Raw genomic sequence first — 18,810 nt, 5'->3', positions numbered from 1 at the left:
ACTTAGCCAAATTTACTCTTTGTAGCAATGCTCTGACTGTTTAAAACCAGACATAAAAACTTCATACACCACCTTGCCAGAGCTGACTTGTCTCTTCTTTGCTGTATGCTCCAAGTATTACTATGATTATAGTCTTCCACTGACGAATGCGGTGCTGATTCAGCTAGCTTGCAACTGCAAGCTGTTTCAGGAACACCTGGCAAGCCACACAAAGCATACCCTTGGTTTCTCTCTTTCTTCCCCTCTCTTTTTTTTTTTTCCCTTTTAAGACCAAGAACTAAGAGGAAACCAGCTTTTACAAATGGACTTATTCCTCTACACTTCAGACTCTTCATTAATATGCATATTACAGCTGTCAAAGTGAAGATGCTAAAACTGAGTTGGAGCTATTTTTCATTCACCTTCTCCAAGGACAGTTAATTGAAATAACCTGCATAAAACACTTGCTCATTTATATAACTCACTCCAGCACTGCTTGTTACATAAAATACAAATGATACATTAGAAGGAAAATGTCAGTGTAGCACTAATTTTTAAAAATATCCTTTATGGCTATACTTAATAGCTAATCAATTTAATTTTCTCATTGTAGCACAAACTGATTTATTGAATTAACTGGTGTTTTTCCTCTGATGGTATTTTAATCTCTGTATTGAACAATTACTATATTTCTAATCCTGGGACAAAAGATTATAGCACGTGAATAATTTTATGGACAAAATAGTCCCACTGAAGTTTAGAAGCTTTAGCTCCAGGCTTGGATCTAAATTTGAGCTGCTACATTCTCATCCTGAAGTCTTCAGAGAAGCTTCCTTCTGCCTGAGCCACGTAACATCAGAATACAGCCCTCAACTAAGCCCTACAGCCCCCTAGGCTTTAGCCAAGGAGAACAGTGCTTTGCATGTCACTAACAGCAGGCACACAAAACAAACACATTTGGAGAAAGATCTTTTACAGAAGATTTTCTGCAGTGGCTAAGATTAGCACAAGCACTAAATTTATAATGCACAAAACATACTGTATATGAAAGGTTCTCAGCTTGAATGTCAGCTTACATGCTTTGTCTTTCTCTGCATCTCTTGCTTGTATTTGTGCTCCTGAAATGTCACTGCATGTCATATCAACATGAAATGTTGGACTCCCATGAAAAATGAAAGAAAAAAAATACTACAGCATCCCTTATATGCACAGGCCATTAATTTCTGATACCAATTTCCAAATGCATTACCTGGAATAGGAGATTACTCTCAGTTGCTTGTTACATCCTGACCTCAAATACTGATAGAAGGGTGTTATTTCTATACTTATTACACACATCCAAATGAGACATTTTACTTGCCTTGTAAAATGAAGCATTTCAATACAACAGAAAGAGAAAACATAGTAGAGGCACTTCAAGGGAATGCTACATAGAAGACTGGATTAAGTTTGGCAGAACCTTACTTCTCTCCCCTACCAAATGGAGCAATTCATATTACTCTACACAGGTTTAAGATAACATGAAACTGAACTGGGGCAGTTAAGGTGCTGGCGCATGCTCTGTCCTGCTGACCTTACTGCAAGCAGCAATGTCCAGCAGGGCAGACAGTTCAGAACAGTCTTTAACCACTGCAGCAAAATACGTCAGGGCTCACCTGTCACAGCCTTAAGTATGCGGCTGCTCACCCAGCCTTTACAAAAGTCTTTCTGTCTTCAAGCTGCTCTGAAATCCCACTGCTCTGTGTTCAGCCTCCCAAAGAACACCTGCCACCTTTCCACTAGTACCACCTTCAGCGGTGTTCGGCTCACAGACACTTTCCAGCTAGACAGGCCTTGGGTGACAGACACCCCATTTTCTACAACACTTTGCATGGGTGGGATTGCCTGCAACTCAAGCATCAGAGAATCGTGAGACCAAGTCCGTGCCCTGCCCCCACTGCAAAAACCTGGTACATTCAAATTTCAGACTTAGAAATAATATCAGAAAAAGAAGAAATATGCTCCCCTCCAACAAAACGAAAAAGAATCTCCTTTCAAATACACAGAGAGGGAAAGGAGTTTATGAAAGCATAAATGTTGCCAGAAAGATACAATTTGTGAAAATACCCTGGCAGTAAGCTCCATCAGAGTGGAGGAGATTGCGTGTGACGTGTTCCACCATTTATGACATCTGAAGATACAACTTATCTTTGGCAATGGGGAACAGAAAATTCCCTGCGAAACAGCACAGAATAATCCAGTGTTGGAAGGGTTTCCCATCTCTAAGTTTATGGATGAGTAGTCTACACCCCAAAAATGACATATTTCCTCATCTGCCTACTGCAACTGTTTCCTTTTATAATGTTCCCCCATGCGCCAGCACAACAGGAATCCCAGGTCTGACTTGACCCTTGCCAATGCTTCTCTAATCCCTATCTGCTTCTGCAGTCATCTGCTGCACCTTGTGCTAACCCAGTCCTTCCTTTCATTGTGGTAATTTCTTTCAAATGTGCCACGACTAACCTTTTCAAAGTTTCACATACAGATGCTTCAGGTGACAGTACAGCAACACAAGGCAGGAGATCAATAGATACATGGCCCTACCACTGATAAACTTGTTACCAGCCCTACTAAGCAAGACTATACACAGTCACTGAGTAAGCTTTCTCTGTTAACAGAGCAACTGGAGTTTACAACCTTGTAAATATGTTCGTAAAGTAGATCAATGCTAGAATGTTGATTTTTTTTGTTTTTTATTTTTAATTAAGGATCATTTATTCATTGCCAAATAGTTTAAAATCCCCCAGCTCCAAAAAGCTAACATGCAAGGTACAGGAGGAACAAAGCAATCACAATTTTAGAGTCAACTTCAAAAAATAAGATGTAAACTTTAAGTATCTAATGAGATTGTAGCAGCCTGCACTATGCTTTCATCTTCTGCACTTCCTCTACAGAATTATATCTCATTTTAAAATGGGATTCCTATCTATCCATGTGTATTATATTACACTGCCTTGCCTGCAGACTTCCATATGCCCTAGGTAAAGACAAACCCAGCAGAATCAGAGACACATGGCCTCCATTCCACATTTGACTTTGACTTTTATTATAAAGAGATCCTACCAGAGAATTGTACATGAAGGTGGGGATGAACACACCTTTTCTGATGCGGTTTAAGTTATCATTTTTCTATCAGAAAGACCGACAAAACTGCAAGACACTGATTCCAAAATTCAAGTATTTCAGATAGGAATTCTTCTGGTCTTCACTCAGATTTTATTTAAATAGCAGAAGAAAAAAAAAACTACCTTATTAGGTCAAAGGCCAAATATTAGCGTGCATACGATTGTTAGTTACAAAAATTAGCATCCTAAGCTGTGCACAAAGCCCTGCCGCTGTGGCTGCAAAACTACTAGAGATAGCAAGAGATTTAGACACTTGTCTTCACTATCTTGAGATTAGCAACGGGTATGATTTTCTATTTGCTATAGTCTATTGTCTAAAGATAAATATAATAATAAAAAAATAAATGCATAAACATAACCGGTGTCAAGAGCATCTAGGACATATTAACAAGTGTCATCCTAGCTGTCCTTTTAGCATTCTGTGTCATTATAAGTGAACACGCTTAGTAAAACCAACATAAAGTGTAATTAATACAGAACTGCTATTTTTCCAGTACTGTTTTACACCTTTTTAAAGATTGTATCCAGAAACGGTACACACCGTCACTTTGTATTTCCTGGTTTTCAGAAGTTTGAGATTAGCCACTTCAGGCTGGTTAAGTGCCTCCGGGTAAGTTTGATGATATCCGAGGCCATTAGTATCCTTTTCTTTAAAGGCACGCATAAACATATGTACATGAGTACATACACATTCCAGAACATCCTCCATTTCCAGAGCCCAGTTTCACTACCGTCCCCGGTCATGCTTGTCTCAACCACAGAACGCAGCAGTTGCCTCTGCATTCTCCCTTCTGCTCAGCTAATGCAGTCTGATTCCCTGATGGTCACCACACTGCCTGAAACCTACCGGCTGCAGAGTCGGAAACAGGATGCAGGAAATAAGACGTCTCACTGATTCCACATGTAGGTCTGGATTCCTCTAGAAAAGAGGCTTATGCTCCCCCATTGTTTATCACCTCCTCCCTGAGGATTCCTGAAATCATTGACACTACAATCTGAGAAAGAAGCAGATGTTTCACAGATACTACAGCCTTGCAGACCGCTTGCTTGAAAACAGGCAGTAAGGCATAAAAGTTTGGAAAATATGCAATGGTGCATCAGGAACTCAGTTGTGTTATTTAACACCATGAAAATCCATACCTGAGAGACCACGGACCTATCTTCTATAAAGAGAAAAGGGACAGAGGTGAGAGTGGGATATGAGAGGAAGGACAGTCCTTAGCACCTGGGTCAGCATCCTTTGAAGTTTGTCTCCTGTCCTTCTCAGATTTCTGCCAAGGGCAGGAATGGTTCTAAGCAGGTATCACAGTAACACTGTGGTGTCCAACCAGTGTCACAACAAAATGGTTAGGCACAAGTAAGTCCTGTACCTCATTCAGATATACCACATTGCTCTTTGGTCTTTTTCTGCTCTCCTCGTCCTAAGCAGAGATGGTGCTATTAATATAATCAGGGAGAGCCTGTGCTTCCCCTCTCCTGTCAGCTAGCTCACTTCCCAGTCCCAGTGTGTGAGCAAAGCCAGGCCACTACATATGTAGGCTCCACAAGCATCTGCGTTTTCCCTCTGGAAAGAGCGTGATGTGGTGTGTGATGGATCCTTAGGTCCTCCATGCATGTGGTGCTGCATCCCCCGCTATAAGGGAGTCCTGCAGAGGAATGTTCCAGCCCTTATCAAGGTCAGTTTGAGAGAGGGTCAGAAGAAAGCTACTTGACTGGCATCTACCCCAAACTCCATTAATATTTCATCCAAGCAGCTTACAAGTATTTAGTGATATGACTGTATCTTTTGATACGGACATCACAAAACATTCTGGATGTATTTCCTATCATTGGTCCACAGACAACAACACACCCTTGTTATTACAGCAAAGGCTGCTTGCAAACCCTCTTACTGTACAGTCTTTGAATGCTGGGTCCATCCTATCCTAGCTAAGCTCTTCTTTAACACAAGTTTCAGTGTGACACCCCCAAAAGATCAGTGAGTGTCACTGGACTAGCTGATGTTCATTCATGCCAAGTGACTGACACCATGTGACAGTTACCACCAGAGTTGCCATCCCAGAGATGTGTTAAGTGTAAGAATCCGCTAACTTTGTAGAATATACCTTGGGCTGAGAAGGATCCAAAACAGTTGCTTATATTTAGGCCATTAACACCATCCTGCATCTGAGCAATGGAGACCAATTTAAAACAAACAAACAAAACAAAAAACCCAAAAACTAAGAAAGTATAGATTTTGGTACCCTCAGAATCAGCCTTTACACAGCAAATACTGTTCAAGCTTAAATACAGTGTAAATGGCATTACACTACAGTGAAATAAATCAAAGTGATTCTCATAGCCTCTGGCTCACAAGGGCAGAAAATTCAGGAGAACAGCCAAACCAAGACAACTGCAAAATATATGCCCTCATTTCTAATAATGATAAAAAAGTTAGTAAGTGGTAACATTTTGTTCATCTTTTCTTGCACTTTTGAGCAATTCTTTCAGGAAGTTTAGCCTAATGTGCTCAAGAATACCAAACATTAGAAATTACTTTTCTTTTTACTAATGCTTCAGGCTGAATTCTAAAGCCATCTCTGCCACCTCCTTGCATTTTCCCATTGCAAAATGTGGTCCCTGCTCTTACCATATTTGTAATGAAACAACTAAGAAGTCTGCCGTATGAGACATCTGAATCCCAACATTGACAAAAGGCCAGCTCTGCATTAATTACAGAAAATTATTGCAATGAAGAATCGGGCCACAGAAGGGGACACATGCAAGTCCTGCATAGAGCAATGTATCCATGTTGCAACAGATGGGTACCAGTATCAAGTAGGTATTCTGTAACTGCTGATGTATATATATAGAGGCACATTACACATACCCAGAAATCTTACTTCCACAAAGTTGTTCTGTGACAACCCGTGAGCCAAGGTATATATACACACCCATGTTTTACTGTCTGCCAAAGAATCATCACAGCATCATTAAGTTTCACTACAAAACACATTAATTTCTCCTGTCCACCAACCCTTTTATTGGAATAAAGTTGTTTTTCTTCTAATGATACGTACATATATTCCATTGCAATACACACACATTCTTACACCTTCTGTACTTAACATAGTAAACAATTATTTGCTTCCATGCGATGTGAACACTACTCCTTGCTTTGATGACTACTTGGCTTCCATCCACAAAAAGATCTTTGATTCATTACCTCACATTCTGCATCTGTGCATTAAAAATACACACAATACAAAAATCCAAAAGACGACTAATTTTGTGTGGCCTGTTATGATCAATTTATTGAGTCCAGAGGATGGCAGTCAACTACTGCAGGGTGGCAATGAGCTTAGGATGAGTGATCTCCAATGTCTTTGCATGGTGGGCAAGCGACTACAAGTCCAGAGACCTGCAAAGTTCTCACTACCGTTCACCTTCTCTTCTCTGCTGTTTGGCAAACTTGTATTAAATTGCATTGAAATTCAATCATGGTAGTTCTAATGATATCATGAATTAAAAACAAAAAAGACTATATCATACTGTTGGCAAAAACAGAGATAAAGCTACAAGGCAGATCAATCTCCCACCCTCCATCTTTGTTCAGAAGAGATAGTAAGGATGAAGAGGTGTTCAAACTTTATGAAGTCATGAAATATGCTACTATGGAAAACCTAATAAAGTCCTTGCTAAACACTGGACACCAAAAGTTTAGTTAACTTGGAGTGTTCTAAGAACACATTCTAGCCAGTTCAGTAGTAGTTCAGTGAGTGGAAACTACAAATATAATAAAATGCTTTATGAAACAATTATACTTTAAGTAAAATAAATTTGAAAATAAAATAATAAGCACAATTATTTAAAAAAACAAATAGCATTCTAAACACTGAAAAACATTCCCAAAACACATGTAACTGTTTCTTAAACGAAAACTAGGCATTAATTCAAAAAATGTCAAATTGCTGGAAGGGAGTCTTGTTGCACAGTACCAGACCTTTCCATGAAAGGGTATTTACACGATATAAGAGCTGTTTCAGAGCAAACAGCCAAGTGACTTAGGCACAACGTCTGAAAATTCCTCTCATCCTCTTTACCACACTGATTAGTAGCCAAACATTTCTTTCAAGCCAAACCCTCTCTAAAGCTGCACGACTGTTTCCATTTGAAGCAGCCAGTAATATGAAGCCAACAGTTTCCTACCTTGATCAGTATACATATCATCATGCGTTTGAACTCCCTGTCCATTTGGTTTTGTGTCCTTGCTGAGCTACATGATCTGATTCGACCTGAACAGCTATCAAGTATGTTGCTGAAAGGATGTGGGTGGTCGAACGCACGTTTAGTTCAAAACTGAGGTGGCAGTGCTTCCTACCGCTCTTCTTTTTGACCCATACAATTTATACCACCCTTTTACCTAAGAAGGAAACACTCACCAATGGCACTGAAACTCTACTCCACATTAAGAAGCTATAATGAACTACAAAAAACAAAAACAAAACAACAACTAAAACCCTGAAATAAGATAAGCCAGGAAGTCTCCCAACAATTTTTCATTTCAGAGTAGGAAATCATCAACTCATTAAAATCAGAACTTCTGAAAGAATGAGGAGTCCTGTTTCATAAATCCATCTGATAAATGTTTACTTAAACAAAATGAAACCACTCAAATGGAAGAGACTGGAAAAAACCTCATCCCAGCAGCCCAGTGACAAGGGAATGTCTCCAGCCTACAGATACCAAGATCTAGCGCCTGTTCCAAACCAGCCTCCTGCTATACTAAGAAGTGTGCTTTAACCCCTGGGCCATTCTTAAGAGGAGAAGGGGAATTTCTCTAATATTTTTCATCTTCACCTCAAAACCATCTATTAGTTTCCCAGAACCAGTTCAGAGCCAGCAAAGGCGTTTCCCCACTCCAGAGGTCCAAAGCCAAGAATCCCAGCACCACTCCATCAGTATCACAATTACCAGTGGCTGCTCAGGATAAAGTAGCAACTTGTTTGGCTCCTGATGCTCTCCACTTTAGGGACTGCACTCAAGGTCTCTATACCCTCCCCACGCTGCAACAGAATCACTGCTGAGGGCCTATAGCCTATGTTCTGCTGGCTGGCATGCTAGAGGAGCATCTGAAGAGCATCACACTGATTCAGCATAAACTAAAGATGTCCAAAATTCCCAGGTTTACTGCATATATCTCACTAATAGAGCTGAGCCCAATTCAGAATAGCTGGATTCAGCTATGCAGCCAGTAAAATGGTCCTCTCTGATATGCAGGAGGGAGGGATGGGGGATCTGGAACAAAAATTTCAGACTGAGAAAGCTCACTTTCCACAGCAATGCTTGCCAAAATAAACATTACAGTCTTGCTCTTCCTCAAGTGCCTGAAGGAATCTTGCCAAACATACCAATAAAGAGCACTGAAATAGTAAAATACAATCCACCCAAATTCAACATTTGCATGAACCCCTGCAAAACAAACAAACAAAAGGTTAACTTTCAGTTTTTACAAACTAGGTATTATCTTCCAAGTCATTCTTGCCAGAGGCTTGAGTCATTAAAAGTCATTTACGTTGGCTCCTATTTCAGCTCAGAATAGCATGCCAAGAGACAGTGTCAGTTAATTTGCTTCTGTGGTTGCCCAGTGTGACCTGCTAGAAGAGTACGGCATGGGAATGCTAACAGAAAAGTATGTAATGTAGTAGTATACCTTGCCTCAATCGCAGTGGATTCTCTAAACAGTAAGAACAGAGGGACAAAAGTGAATGTCATGAAGTGTTCAAATTCACACTTGTTTTAGATGTTAGGAAATAAAATTATCACAGGGAATCAAACTTCTACCAGCAGACTGGTACTGTGTAATTGCTATAGTAAATCCTCATAATCTTGGAATAAATCTCAAGTTCAAAGAAAGTCCTGGAGCTAGTCGCATTTCAGCCTCCTTTCTATTAAGTGTTTTAAGGCCACACTGTCTTTCCTTCTTGCTCAGACATATTTGAAGAGCCAGTTTACCACTGCTAGATGTGCAGGGCTGATTCTCAGCAAATACAGGTTGGAGCAACTCCTTTGAATTCAAGGAGCTACACAGACTATAACCAGCTGCTTGCTGGTCCCACAGGACAGGGCAGCAGAGCCCCCCAGCACAGCCCCCTGCCCCGGCTGCAGGCATAGAGAAGGAGCCTCTGGGCAGTGGCATTTTGAACACAGTCCCCAGAGCTGCCCTGGCCAAGCACACAGGGAAGCACTGCACTCATGATGACGAGTTGGCAAGTTTATAGTGAGCTTGGAGAAGGGAAGAACTTTACCAGAGCTCTGAAAGAGCTCCCTGAAGTAAAGTGCTTTTGATGAAAACTGATAAAGCCAGATGCTCAACTGGAGGCGAGACAGACCTAAAGAAGCCTTAATGCAGCTAGGCCTCAGGTGACTAACATACGTTCAAAGCATATGTAAATATACTTTATGAGTCAGTGAGGTTATGCATATGCTTGAAGATAAGTACTTGATTTAAATGTGCCAGAGCAGTCTGAACCTTCAAAAACTGAACACTGAAATTAAATGCAGCCTTTCATTTCCTAAGACCAAGTCACCCCATATAGGTCCTTTGAAGAAGATGCAAGTATTTCCTTGAACAGTATTTTAAATTTATATATATATATATGTATATACACACATACAAAATGTACATACATAAAAACTCTAAAAAAATGCTTACAAGTTCCTCTATTAAAATGACCTGATGCATACCCACAATAAACAGACACAGGCCCAGCAATATTCCCATGTTAACAGTACCCATAGAGTCACATACTACATTGGAGGCAATACACTGACATTCTGGTATTCCTAGATTTACAACAAATGCTAGCCTTCCTCTCCTCCCCCACTTTCTTACCCCCAAGGAAAACGTTGATTTCCTATGTTAACAAAAGCTATTCCTGGAAACAACAGCAGCAGCATATAAATAAGTTAACCTATAATTATTCATACAGTCCTTCAACCTAATTGCTATTATACATTAAAATTGCTATTATACATTAAAATAAGTGGCTATTACAGTATTTACTGGACTTTGAACTGCACTTTTTTAGAGAAAAAAACCAAGAGACCAATTTTTCTCTTCAGCTGAAACCCACACTACCCAGGTACATAAAAGTTCATTGCAAAAGTACAGTCAGATCAACACAGACTGTGTACTGCCAAAAATACACAAAGACACCTTAACCAGTCTCCCCTCCAACTCCCACCCCAATAGTCAGAAGACAATGCCAGAAAACTTCTCTGCATCCGAAGGTCAATAGCATATGAAGTGTTGCCTGACATGCATGAACTGAGGCCCTTGTTTAGCCAGGTATATAAGGAGCTTTTTAAAAAAATTACAGATTTCTTATCTTGGCAAGGGCAATCCTGATAAAGAAAGCTGTTTGACTAGTCATGGTAATTAATGCAACACGTGGACAGCAAATAGAGTCATTTTATCAACAGAATAAAAAGAAGGTATTTTGTTCATCTGTTGAGGAACATTTGAAAGAAAATAAATGTATGTTTTATTTTCGGGGTGCTTTTCTCAAAGGCAGGTAAGATCAGTCACACTGTACAGCACAGATACATACTCTAGAGCATTTCTCAGCTCATCTGTTTTTGCCCATTCACTGGAGGCGATCTTTGGTATGCCGCAAGCCATGAACTGATAAAATCTGTAGCACATTACACAGACCTTTACTTTGCATCTGTCCAGAATGTCTGCAAAGAAATATTCAACATAGCTTTGTAGGATAAAGTAACTTACTATTTGCTCCATAGAATCCAGCGTTCAAAAGCATCAAATCAAGCTCCCATTTGCAGTTACCAGCAACGCCCTACCTGTTGAAACTGTCAGTGTGCTAAAGGATGCCATACCCACATTTTGTGGGCAAACATGGATACCAGCACATTTCAGATAAGTGCACAGAAAAGCATGTTTAGTATGGGAACTTCAGAATTCCCCTAACTGCTAAATCTCTTTTCCCACTGCTGTTAATTAGCAATATTACAATAGCACTTACCAGCTCCTATATATTGTATGTAGGGACTATCAAAGAAACAGTGCCAGTTAACAGAATTACCACACCAAGCAAGCCAAATTCTCAGTATCTCAACTTGCTCTAACCATCCTGTAAGCAGTAAGAACTGGCAGACAATAAACTGGGCTGGGTAGGAATTTTCCAATCAAACAGGGGTTTTGTTGGGACGGGTGGAATTACTTCATCATAACCGAAACATTTCTCAAACAGCTGCTGAACAAGGCTTCTCCAAAAAATTAATCGAATTCCCTATGAGCCAGTTATCCTTCCCCAGAGAGCCCAAATCACAGCAAAACTTAGGATAAGCAAAGTTCAACTTATCAAAGCAGGAAGTTACTGCGGCTTCTGCAGTCACAGAAGAGCTGACCACAGTGTTTATTATCAAGTAAGGCCCTGTATCAGTCATGCCTTTCCTTCACTCTTCTAGAGCCACCCCAAGTAAAGGCAAAGGTGCTTCCTGAACAGCTAGTCTTTTTTTAAAGTGTCTGACTATATTTTCATGAAGTCATGCACAAAGTTATCATCTTCATTCACTAAGAGCAGTTGTGGCAGTCATTCGTACAGATTTCTTACTATAGACAAAACCATGCAGTCAGGACTGCCACAAATTCACGTCTCCAATTTAGCCACATACCAAAATGCGCAGGGCTGGCTCCGCAGGCAGCAGATGTGAGCTGCGACTAGATTCTGTGGTTAACAGAGGTCTGTCACTGGCATCCACAGAACCAAGGATTTTGGCTCAATATTTGGACTCTCCTCTCCAACAATGAAAAAAAAAAAAAAAGACCCATGTATGAGAAGCAATTTATACAGGATGAGATTCAGCTCCACTGGCTGTCTTCCTTAAATATGCAGAGTTCCCAAGAATATTGACACAGGTAGAGTTGTTCCAAGAACTGAACTTTATCCATCGTTATTTTTCCAGGGGTTCTGCTCATTAACTGAGACCAGACAGTCTAGTCACCTTGCTCACAATCAGAGCGCAGCAAACAGGGAATGCTTTGGCTCTTTTAAAACTGCCTGAACTGTGCAGTTGGAGGAAAAATACAAAAACTCTTTCACCACTTTATCCCCACATACACCCTGCTTTTGGACAGGGCACAAATTACTGCCTTGGTCCTCCATTCTAGCAGAACACACACTCCATCCTACTGCTCTCAGAAAAGGTGTTTGTTCCTCTGCTGCTGAGGATAAAGATATCCACAATTCTTCCAACCTACTCCAAGTGCATGCTCCATAGAGAAAACAAAAATGTAAGCTATCACTAGCAAAGAAAAACTACTTGCTCTGATCATGAACCTTTACAGCGTGAACCATTTCAGAACATACTGGAGGGGGGCAGTTCTGTCCTGACTTCACTGTAGGCTATTTTTTTATGAATATGTTCACTCTTCACCACCATTCAAGGAAATGTTCATTCAAATGAGTGCTTCAGTATTGAAAAGCCATGAGAAATTGCATAATACCTTTTATGAAGACATTGAAGTTTCAGCTTCACTGTGCTTACCATGTGACCAACCAAATCCCATAATGTCATCTCTCTCCTGGAACTGGATAGCATCCACTGACGAATCCAGTAAGAGATTTGAAGATGGCCACCTCGAACTCTTACATTCAGACCAGTCACGCTGATATACATTCATCAAAGCCTCCGTGATGCTTTAAACCACCAGGAACAAATGCTTATCCATCTTAATATTAACAGAAGTGGAATAAAGAAGGGCCAGCAGTAACAACAGAGCAGTCCAAACATCCTAAAAATAAAGAATCTCTTCAAGAACTCAAGAGTCTCTTGTAACCTCGATGATGTCCTCAGAAAATTCTGTGAAAGCTCAACCTGCTTTCAGTTTCAGAGTTTGATATTGATCAAAGTGATCAGTAAAATCTAATCTGAATTATAAACTTGAGCTCTTTGTGTCACACAGCTGCCAGTTATTTTTCATCGGCAGCAGCATACATGATCAAAACCAAAGTGTTGCAGGGAAGAACAGGGACACTGACAGTAAAGTGATTCACTAAATTTTTTTTCAGAAGTGAACTAAGATTTCATTCCTATTCAGATCTTTTCTTTTTTTCTTTTTATTTTTCAGTTTCCTAGGATAATCACATAATTCTAATTCTTACTGTTTTAATTTTGAAAGCATTTTATCTGTCCAGTCTCATGATAAATGCAGACAATTCCATCTCAGAAAACTTGTAGATTTGATTATTTTAAGGCACAAAATTACATATTTATACAGACAGTAACAAGATGCATCTATAGGTAATTACAGAACTACCCATTTCTGAGATAATTTGCCCAGTGTGAACATCAGACCTTTCTTCAAAATTGCTCTTGCAGGATAGCATGACAGAGTCAGCTTGAACATGCAGCCCCTATTCAGAAAAATACTTAAGTGCTACTGAATTCCATAAAACCTGAACAGATGTTTTGATACATTTTTCAGAGAAAAATGAACTTCAGCACATACTTAGGGTCTTTTTGAACTGTTTCAGAAATGCCCATGATACTAATGAAAATGTCACATCTGCACACGCAAGAAAACATTTTTAATCAAGAAAGCTCCATTCTTAAGATCTTACAATAGGATTTTGTTCTTCTGATGATTCTTTCTTTAGTACTACTTTAAAAGTAAGTGTACTGAGTCTGACTGGGGTGGAGTTAACTTTCTTCATAGCAGCCTATATGGTGCTGTGTTTTGGATCTGTGGCTCCAACAGTGCTGATAACACATCAGTGTTTTGGCTGCTGCTGAGCTGGGCTTGCACAGTGTCAAGGCCTTCTCTGTTTCCCACTACACCCCCACAGCCAGTAGGCTGAGGGTGGGCAAGAGGCTGGGAGGGGACACAGCTGGGACAGCCGACCCAGACTGGCCAAAGGGATATTCCGTACCATGTATCCTCAAGCTCAGAAACAAAAACTGGGGTAGAGGAAGAAAAAGATGGGGTTTTTTGCTTCCAAAGTGGCTGCTTAGGGACTGGCTGGGCATTGGTCTGCCTGTGGGAGGTGGTCTGCCATCTCCTTTGCTGTGCTTGTTCCCCCCCCCCCCCCCCCCTTTTCTTCACCTATTAAACTGTTTTTATCTCAAGAATTGTCTTGATTCTGTTCTTCCTACTTTCTCCCCCTGTCCCACTGTGGAGAGCTGGTGAGGGGAGTGAGCAACCAGCTGTGTGGGTGCCCGGCTGCTGTCCAGGGTAAACCCACCACAGCAAGTCATACAGAAAACCCATTCCAGACTGGTGTACTATACTCTTCTCAGATTCCAATGTACAACTTGCCCCAATATTCCATGTCTACAATATTTTATTATATCTGTAGATATTTGAATGGCATGTTACATCCAAATATCTGAGCTGAGTATAATCCTCAGTACAACTCTACAGTCTGGGGAAGCATTTATTATCATTTTACTGATGGGTAGAGAAGTGGAGAGAGACTATAGGGAAAGATTTTTAGAGCTGATTAAAAATTTTGGCCTTATTTCCAGGAAGAACATTTATACACACTAGCCATCTTTTAATAGCAACCTGAAGGTTTCCCAGAGATGGAAAACCAGCCCTTTACAAGTCTGAGGGCTTTACCGACTTCTCTGCTACTGCCCCTCCAAGTACATGATCTGGTTCACAAATTTGGACCTTCACTAACAAGCCAGCAACAATTTCCCTATTTTCAGAGCCACAAGACATTATACTGATGTGGAAGACCAAGTACAGCTGAAAAACTACCATCTTTTCACTGAAATCACTGAATGCCAGCACTGCTCTTCTGAGAAATCCCTGTGCTGTGTAACATTGCTGACAAGGGTGGAGATGCTTCCAAAGTATCTTGCTCTCTAGGCAGGCCATCTGTTTCTGACAGCTCAAGGTCTGGTCAAGAACTGATCCGATGATTCACTTAGTTGTAGTAAATAGAGCTCATACCCAGACAAGTAATATTTCATCATGCACTTGGCCACACTTGGGATCAGCAGATGTGTAAGAACCACTTTGGGCATCCGTATCTTTTTCTTCTTTCCTTTGAGGAAGTCACACAGCTCACTGCTCCCGAGTTCAGTGTGCTAAACTATTAACTAACAGATTGATTCTATTCAGCCACTCCCTGTAAACCTTCCACAACCAAAACCTTTGGAATTTTGCCATGCAGCAACTCTGTGTAAAAAAAAGTTTCAAGCACAAAGCAAATCCTTAAGAAACAGTGTAACTACCCTCCACCAAAGAAACAGGGTGCGTGCAGTGAATAAGATGTGCAAATGAGTCTTTCTTCTGCCTATTTATTATAATGTCTCAGCATTTCACAAACCTCAATACATAATCTATTTATCATCCCGACACCCATGCTCAAGTGCAGGAGTATTGTTATCTCATTTTACAGATATAAAATTGAGACATGAAGTGATTCACTGGAGATTTCTCAGGAAGCTATTCATAGGGAACACAATCCAGACATCCTAAGCTGCAAGTAAACTGGAGAATCTTAAAGCCATTTGAAAAAATGGTCATCCCCATTAGAATTACATAGAACTATGAGGTCATTAGCCAATTTATTAGACTAAGGCTTTGAACAGACTGAGCTTATGCTTTCATAACATGCTGGACAGAGAGAAACGGCCTACTTTTCAGACACAACAGCAAAAGGCATTACTGGATATGTTTAAACAAATATTTTCTTCAAAACATGTGACAGAAAACATTGAGTTCAGACCACCTCAGAACTGAGGCAATTGCAGAGACCCCATTTCTCAGTTTTGTAGTCTATACGTTAATCTAATTTTTTTTTTTTTTTTTTATTACTATGAAGCTGCCCTTTCCCACCATTCTCTGAAGATCACCTTGGACTATACTTAGTGTGAGATGATATCAGAATACCAGTTCAGCAGAACTTTCAGTTGCAAACCATGATACATCTTCATAGTGGTTCGAACAATAATCAAAAAGAGGATGAGGAGAAGCAGTATGACAATATAGTACGAGCTGATCAACTTAATGACATAGAGAAAGAAGATAAAGGAAAGAAATTTATCTGGAGTGGTGAAAGATAGACTCTGCACACAAAACAGAAACCAAAGCAGCTTCTGAGATGTGCAAATAGGCTGCACTGCCCTGGTGAAAGAAGCCCCCGAAGTTCCTGGCTTCTTGGTCCTGCATTGATAGACCTATAAATAAAGTACCTTCCTATTTGTTATCCATTACACACATGTGCAATGTGAAAGCGGGCACACTTACCCACTAATTTGTGTCTTTGTAAGAAGTCAAAGCTACACAGTAAGGAATTTAGAAAGTACCATTTTACTAATTGTTGCATTTGTCTTTTTTTTTCTGTGGTCACTGTGGCATGTGGCAGTATGATCAGCTTTAGCAGAATAGGTCAAGAAACCTGATGAAGTCAGTTGTAAAGTATAGGTTGAAAGTGTGACTTAAAAGTTTTGAACTTAACCGGTCACACGCCGGTCACAATGAATAGCAAAAAGAGATACAAAAAGGCATCTTACCACTGTGAATGACTCCAGTTTCTGTTCTTATTTTTCTATCTTCTCCAATAGACTACCTCCTGCAAAAACAGCTGGAAGTTAAAAAGAAATTAGTTAATTTACTTTTGATCTACTTTACTGCCCTCTCCTTATAGAAGACTTTCGTGAAAAAATATCCCTCATCCCCTTACTGCTCTGGTCAACACGTGGGGGTGCCGATAGATGCCCTTACCAGTTTTTACAGGGCTTACCTTCACTGCCATGTGAGCTTAGGCAATTACCTAAGCCTTGTTGTTAGCCCCATTCCTGATGACACATACAATTCTCCCAGCTAAAACAAACTAGTTTTTAAAACTAACTCATATTTTAAACTCAAACTAGTCAGCGCATTGGGACATGCAGAAAGATAAACCTTAAGTGATGCGAACCATTCTATCCATTAACACAAGAGGGCTGTAGGTGCAAGTTACAGTAACTCCCCAGTTACTAATCAAATCCCTCTGAGCAGCACCAGTGCAGTTTCATGTCGTCATTCTCCAATAAGTAGCATCATTATCTCAAGAATACTAACTCAGCTGAAACACAGGGAAGCCCAAAGAGTGACACTAGCACAAGGCCTTTGCTGATTTGCATATAAATTTCAGAGCAATTCTCCCCAAAGTTAAAAGACATGCAACCACATGGACAGCTGAGTCCTGTCTATGTCCATACACAGATGAATGGAAACTGATTTTCCAATTTCATTAGCAGGAGCGGGGAAAAAAAGTAATAGCTAAGATTTGTACTCTCTTCTGCAGTTGCAAGGAGAAGGCAGTCATGAGCTGGTCTATGATTTAACCATGCAGGACAGATAGAAATTATTCCTTTCTAGTTGCTACTTAAGCGAGTTGCATACTGGTCCTTGTTTGCTTTGGAGTAAGATTGGTTCAGCAGTCCCTCAGCTAACCCTAGAAGTATAACATGACATTTCTGAACATCCTGACTGCTGAAATCAGCCTCTACTAAGCCACTACAACTGGATTGCCTTTGCAGACTTATTTTTCCTTCTGTATTACAAAATACTCACGCTCTGTAACATACTGAAGTGTGTGACTGCTGTCCTATTTCATACATTTTATTCTTATTGAAGCTACAAGTTTTGCCAAAGTGAAGTTCTAGAGTGCAAAAGTACTGTCAGAATCACAGGTTTTATTTCAAAGCAAGGCAGAAAGTTCTTAATTGCTTCTGCATCTGAAACAGCCAGGTGTTCCCTGAAGCACTTCACCTAGCAAATGCTCCCACAACAAAGGCTCTCACAGCTTAGGTCCCAAAGTCCATTGCAATCTAAACACACATTTCTGCATGGCTTGCCGAGTCACAGTTATGTTCAAAATCAAAGGAATGAATGGAGCAATTTAAAACGTGATGCTTCGATGAAGAAATACAAGTACTCACACATGTCACAGATGTTAAAGAGCACTTCTGGGTGTTGAGATCTATACAACAGGCACAGATCCACGATATGAATAGAGGGGCTGGAAACCTGGTGAGGGAAGCATACCCACTTCCATGCCTTTGGGCCAAATACCCTAACCAAGAGCTCAGGAAGAGGCCTATGCAATGGCCCTACCAGTGCTTTGTTCTTTGCTGCAAACATGGGCAAGACTCGGCTATTCATTCCCTTCAAAGGGACACAGGGAAGGGCTGAGAATGAGGGAGATGCTGTGCATCCCTTCTGTCTAGTGAGCACCTGAATTGAAACCAAGAAAGACAGCAACATTCCTAATAGTTACTGCACTTCTTATGCCAACATATGGGCATCTAACTCCTTCCAGTAATGTCTGTAGTCCACAGGTGGTATTTTTAGGATTTAAATGGAACAAATCATATCATGCACATTATTGTACTGAGGCACCCTACTGATTCTGCTTTTTTCCTGCATAACACACCATCTGCTAAACCCCAGTTTTGATCATCTTCAACCCAAGTTGTGGGAGAGATTCCTCTCCAACTTCAGTGGAAAATTAAAAACCGAAAAATCAAAGGAGTTTTACAACTTAAAAAAATAATTTTTTTTCCTCCACTCAGTGAGTTCTTTTGACAATTTTTGTCCTCTTGAACTTCATGAAATATTGAAGACCTAAGTGACAGGTAATCTCAGAATCCTATTTCTTGATAT

General features: G+C 40.3%; 1 protein-coding gene across 6 annotated transcripts in view; it reads right to left on the bottom strand.

Moving 5' to 3' along the window:
- The window catches only part of SPATS2L (spermatogenesis associated serine rich 2 like), a 163,984-nt gene that overhangs the window by 49,416 nt on the left and 95,758 nt on the right, over positions 1-18,810 (bottom strand). For 4 of the 6 annotated variants that reach the window (XM_087734315.1, XM_087734314.1, XM_087734316.1 and 1 more), the window contains one exon: positions 16,674-16,744. The exons of the other annotated variants lie outside the window; for them this stretch is intronic. The gene's annotated coding sequence lies outside the window, so the exon portion shown is untranslated. The remainder of the gene's footprint in view (positions 1-16,673; positions 16,745-18,810) is intronic. 6 annotated transcript variants of the gene reach the window in all.

The sequence above is a fragment of the Nipponia nippon genome, unplaced genomic scaffold (assembly GCF_047370975.1).
Source record: "Nipponia nippon isolate SJK-2023a ecotype South Korea unplaced genomic scaffold, ASM4737097v1 scaffold_5, whole genome shotgun sequence".
Lineage (NCBI taxonomy): Eukaryota > Metazoa > Chordata > Aves > Pelecaniformes > Threskiornithidae > Nipponia > Nipponia nippon.
The sequence above is the reverse complement of the archived record's forward strand: the minus strand, read 5'-3'. Positions and strand labels throughout refer to the sequence as shown.